This window comes from Chiloscyllium plagiosum, chromosome 2 (genome assembly GCF_004010195.1).
Source record: "Chiloscyllium plagiosum isolate BGI_BamShark_2017 chromosome 2, ASM401019v2, whole genome shotgun sequence".
In the NCBI taxonomy this organism is placed as follows: Eukaryota; Metazoa; Chordata; class Chondrichthyes; order Orectolobiformes; family Hemiscylliidae; genus Chiloscyllium; species Chiloscyllium plagiosum.
Window position 1 is genome coordinate 83554767 of NC_057711.1, and position 6362 is coordinate 83561128.

The following is a 6362-nucleotide window of genomic DNA, read 5'->3' on the forward strand; positions in this document are numbered from 1 at the left end:
GTGGGCTACCACGATGCCAAGGGGTCTGAGCAGTCTGGCAGTCATTTCTGAGATGTCTTTGATGTAGGGGAGAGTGGCTAGGGTTTCTGGACATGTTTTGTCTGCTTGTTTGGGTTTGTTGCTGAAAAATCGGCAGTTCATTGGGTACCCATTCTTTTTGAACACACGATATAGGTGACCACGTTCCACAAGAGGACCATGTTCAAGTCTGGGTGTGTAATAACATCTCTGAACAGGTTGATTAGAAAAATAGGTTTAAAAGAAAATCAAAGACACAGGCACAGACAATGTCCAGCCAGGACAAAACATTGCAGCACTTATAAGACTCTGGATCACTTCCAGAACATATGCAGAAGTAGAACACAGTTTCAAAGCAGAAAAAATGTTATGTGTTTACTCAGAAACGATGTTAACATGGCACTTCTTCACCTTTAGAAAAGATACCTAAGGCATTCATAGAGGAAATTGATAATCTCAAGATTCACCTAGCTTGCTTATGTCATTGCACATCCTGTTAATTCTAAGCTTGATAAAAATGTGAGTGTTATAATTCTACCAGCTCACTTACTAAAGAAGAATGAGAAGTTACAGCCTACAGAGATGAGACCACATGATGCAGTGAAATAATTGTCAATAGCTTAACTATGGTACAAGTTACACTGCATCACAAGTAGCTTAAGAGAGTGAAAATGCTCATGTAATTCACAATCAGCATTCCTCACTTTTAAACTTGCATAAATGTCTTGCGGTCATTTTCGTCAAGAAGGCAGCAAGTGTACACCCATGTCCAGGAGAACAACTGAAACAAACAGTTATCAATCAACAGGCTGGTGGCCCAGAAACAAACCATTATCGGTCAAGAGTGTGGTGCTGGAAAATCACAGCAGGTCAGGCAGCATCCAAGGAGCAGGAAAATCGACATTTCGGGCAAAAGCCCTTCACTAGGAATTCTCGATGAAGGGCTTTTGTCCAAAACTTCGATTTTCCTGCTCCTCAGATTCTGCCTGACCTGCTGTGCTTTTCCAGCACCACACTCTTGACTCTAAGCTCCAGCATCTGCAGTACTCACTTTCGCCTAGTTGATACAAACCATTGAGGAGAAAGTGAGGACTACAGATGCTGGAGATCAGAGCTGAAAATGTGTTGCTGGAAAAGCGCAGCAGGTCAGGCAGCATCCAGGGAACAGGAGAATCGATGTTTCGGGCATAAGCCCTGAAGAAGGGCTTATGCCCGAAATGTCGATTCTCCTGTTCCCTGGATGCTGCCTGACCTGCTGCGCTTTTCCAGCAACACATTTTCAGCTCTGATACAAACCATTACCAGTCAACCAGTCAAAGGGCAACCCATAGAAGTTCACACTAGGAGCTTTCTAAGTTCATGGCAGAACCCAAATAAAAAGAAGATCACCTACATTAACACAAAATAAAAGTTTCATATAGCCAAGATGCAAAAAATGGATAACAAACCAACAGAAGTTAAATAAAATCAGCGATAACGAATAAGTGACCAAGAGATTGTGTTATCATTTGCCAGTATTTTGTTGTAGGACGGTTCCACCAGGAGTCCAGTGAGTCAGCCAAGAAATTTATTTTGAACACCAACATAGGTGACTTACTAGTGCATGACAAAAGACTAATTAAAGCAGCATCCCTTTTGAAGATCTATTAGGAAGAATCCAGCAGGGACACTTAGATATTGTCAGGTGTAAAGCCAGGTGCAGTCAGCAGTGTGGTGGCCAGAAATCTCAAAACAGACTGATCATCGCATAACCTCTTGTAAAATCTGTGCTTTTACAGCATTTTCTAACTGGAAAACATCCCTTAAAAATGTGTTGCTGGAAAAGCGCAGCAGGTCAGGCAGCATCAAAGGAGAAGGAGAATCGACGTTTCGGGCAGCTTATGCCCGATACGTCGATTCTCCTTCTCCTTTGATGCTGCCTGACCTGCTGCGCTTTTCCAGCAACACATTTTTAAGCTCTGATCTCCAGCATCTGCAATCCTCACTTTCTCCTGGAAAACATCCCTGTCAACACTGAAGACAGATGAGAATATAAAACTGAAAAAGTTGGTGGAAAGAAGCAAATACTGAAAACAGGACTAGCAGCACAACCCAGTTGGGCTCATTTAGTTGTTCAGGCAATAAAATAGTCTGGTAAATAAATTGATATTGCAGAATGGTCAATACTGATGGAGCAGCAATCTTCCCGTAATATGGCTGCATATGTAATAAAGTCAAATTCATCAGTCAAGCAACCACAGAAGGAATCAAGATTTCCAGCCTGATCAACAATTTGAGGCAGATGAGCTACGAGTGACTCCATAGAATTTGGACCAATATTCATGGATTTCAGACTACAGTAAAACTAAGGAATTGCCTGGTATGAGCATAAAGGATATTGCAAAAATTAAATACTTATTGAAGTTGAAGAGCAATTTCCCAGGAGCACATTGTTAGTGAACTCCAGGATACAGCAAGGAAGACAAGCAGTGAGGATAAAGAGGAACTAGTAGATATAGTGGATTTGGATGTCCAGAAAGGTGCCATATAAAAAAATATTGCACAAGATAGCAGCTCATGATATGGGGTAAGCTACAACACAGGAAGACTAAACATTAGAAGCAGCATGTGAAAGACACCGCTAATTTATTCCAAAACCAACCAATCAGATCTAAGGTCTACTGTCCTCTTACATCTAGTCATGATGGACAAATAAAATACTCACTGGTGGAGTAGGCTCCACAAATATCCCCAAGTTCAATGATGGGGTAGCCCCACACATCAGTGTAAAAGACAAGGCAACTACCTTCAATCAGAAGTGTCATGTGGATGACCACACTTGCTGGTGTCTTAGCATCACAGATTGAGCCAATTAAATCTACTCCATGTGAGGTCAAGAAATGGCTGAAGGCACTGTATTTTACAAATACTGGTTCTGAAAACATTCTGGCAAGTGTACTGAAGGTGATATTACAATACCATATCCATCCAACAAGGTAGAAAGTTAGGTAAAAACAGAAACTGCTTTGTTCTAACGGGCGGCCAAGATAGAAAGTTAGTCAAGTATGGCCCGGCCACAAAAAACAAGAAAAATCCAACCTAGTTAATTCTCAATCATCAACAATATCCTTTTCATAACAATGCTCAATCTAACTAAGTTATGACCACCACCTCCCCTACTGATATGCCTTCCACCTGCTCAAGCTCATTTTCAAATGTTCAGTCCATAACTGTCTTCTCCCTTATTGTGTTTTCTATGTACTGGCTAAAACATGTTCTCCTGGATACCATTTAACTAATTTTCCTCCCCCATTTATTTCACACTAAATGATCCCAGTTAATATTTAAATAATCGAAGTTCCCTACTTTACTGCTTAATTATTTTCACTTGCCTCTGAAATGTGATTACACATATATATTTAATCCTCTAACTCTCATTGACTGTTAAGGGACTATAATACTCACTAACAATGTGCTCGCCCCTTTTGTGTTTTTTCACTTCAACTCACATGGCCTCATTTGATAACCCTTCCAAGATATTATCTCTCTTCACTGCTGTAGTTGATTCCTGGATTATTATTGCGAACCCCCCACAAGCCCTCCCACCCTGTCAACCCCTCCCCTCATCCCCATCCCACCACTTACTTTTATCTCCTCTCTTTCTCATCTGACACCGTGTAACCAGAAATGTTGAGTTGCCAAACCTGCCCATCTTTCAGCAGATCTCAGTCATTGTTATGATATCATTCACCCATGTGTCTACCTGTTCCCTCAGCTCATCTGTTTTATTCATCAAGTTCCTATTGTTAAAATATGTTCTATTTCACCTTGTTAACCTTACTTATTTCCTATGTTTCCTCTGCCTTCCATTCTCAGTTCCTTCTTTTTTAACGTCTAATTCTATTTCAGTTTCTCTCCCCTCTCAACCACCAGTCAACATTCCATGTTTCTGCCAATTTAAGTTAAATCAGCCCCAACAATAGTAAAACAAATGTCTTCCAACAATACAGCACAGGTTGTGTAGGAAGCAGCACATCCTACCTCCAAGAAACAGAGGTGGACATCCATTGCAGCATTGTGCAACTGAAATTTGTGCCCTTAAACCTAGTCTTATGCTCCTTTTGCTTGAATGACAAGGCTTCACAGGCTTTCTGGGATTGAGATGGCCATCACCACATAGCATCTATGTTCCAAGATGAACCTGGTGCAATCTCAGTGTTTTTGCATGGACATCCAAGCTGTGTCTTTTCTGTCAGACAAGCACAAGTATTAGAAGAAATTGCCAGATATTGCTAATCTGAGAGAAAGCATCATCAACATAAGCATTCTGAATATTCCACTACTTTAATTCAGCATGAGCACTGATCTGCAAGAAAATGGAACAAACTGAAATAAGTGCAAGTGGTGAAAATCTCACTCCAGATTTGTTTAGTGCTGGGAGCCCTACTATAAATCAATAGAATGGGAGAGTGGAAAACTTTGAAATTATGGCAATTATTCTAAGGTGATAACTAAAGAATGGAAGATGCAGTGCTATGTCTCCTGCTCCCCAGATAGTACAAAGTTCTACAGTGAAATTGAACTTCTGCACTTATTTATGTCATTTTAATTAATGTAAGTTTACTGTGCTTTAATTGTAAGACTATTCACCCCTTAAAGAACATCAAATGCCTAGAATTTTTGTGCCCGATTGACCCTGCTGGTTTTTGTGTAAAATGGCAATTGTGCCAAGGACGAAGAGCATTGTCTGAGGAAGTGGAAGACTTTACTCCTCAGCCAGCTGAGATCAGCAAAAGGTAAAGTGAGGCCATTTATTTTCAAATAAATATTTATGATGTCAGGTATTTAACCTTGGCTTGATGGTAAGAGAAGTCTTTGGTGAAAAACTGCAGTTCAATACATGAAAATCTTTATTTCAGCTCTCATCACTTTCAGAGGTGCATTTCTCTCATGTTCTGGGAACTGCAATGTTACTGCTGTTGTGGAGTGAATCATTATAGTGTTTGGCAATGACATGTTCTTGGAATAAATACAATGCATTAACAAGAAATCTGCACAGCAGTAAAATATGTTTTTATATATAATTAGCTGAGCAGGACTAACCCAAGAAGTGCAAGGAAAAGTATTGTTTCTAAGGATTCAGCTTATCCTGACACTCCTCAATCTTTTTTTTCTTTTTCTAACAAATAAGCCTATTGTCTAACACCTTTATAGAAGACATTAAAATAAGTTTCTTTTTCAAATGCCAGAATCCATTAGCTTCAATCAATAATGCACAAAAATTTAAACTAGTTGCTGAGAGCAACAGCAGATGAGGATAGACAGGCCTTGATCAACTTGGAACTGCTGTTAAGAGCAACCCAAGATTTTTATTGAAATATCGATCCATTTAGAGGAGATGAGAGAAATTTCAAAGGAAAGAATTAGGATGCACAATTTGAATATCTGTAGCCCTTCTGGAGCAACCTCAAGCAGGACGTGGGTGGAAGGAATATATATTAAGGTAGGATTTATGTACAATTGGTCTTGGCATGAAAAACATAGTTGCCTTGCGAGGGATAAAGCGTCTGTACATGTCAAACAAAAGCCGCAGCATGGAAGGAGGTTGGGGAAGAGGGACAGTGGGGTAGATACTCTTACATTAGTTGCTGTAGATTAATACCCATGAAAACAGTTACATTGACCTGCCAACTGAACTCAGTTTAGCAGTCCAGAGCAGTGATGGGACCTCCATTTTAAGAGGTTTTTTAACTGAGCATCTTTTTGTTCTCCCTTGAAAAGAGGGCTGATGCCACTGTTTTGGAAGATTTCCAGGTGGTTGGTAGCATCCCTTTCCCTATGGCCTCTTCACTGTAGAGCGCTCAAACTTCGATTAATTGTTTTCAAATGGATCTAAGATGATTTAAAACTTTGTTATGAAATATGCTTATACATGATGGGTGTAAAGCCAAGCTGCATAGGACTTTTATTTGGAGGTGATATTCTACTTTTTCTCTTCATGTAAGTTTAAAACAAAATTACACAAAATAGATTAGTCCTAATTCCTCAAGGCTCCACTGACAGCATGGATGATTTCTGTAGAGGATTGAGGGCTGACGGGTATTGGGATGTTTCAGAACAGAAGGTTTAATATTCAACACTGTACTTAAACTGTCCAATGTATTTTTGGTGACTGGTTTCAGGGACATCAATATTGATCACTTTCTTAGATTTGGTCCCAAACTAAGTTTCTTATCTTAAAGACTGGAGGCAATGAGCACCAATGCACTGAGAAACAGGCTAGTTATGACCTTGTATTTCCACAGTATCTGTCAAACATTTGTGTCCTCAGTGGGTGATGAACAGAACATCCAGAAAATCTGCAT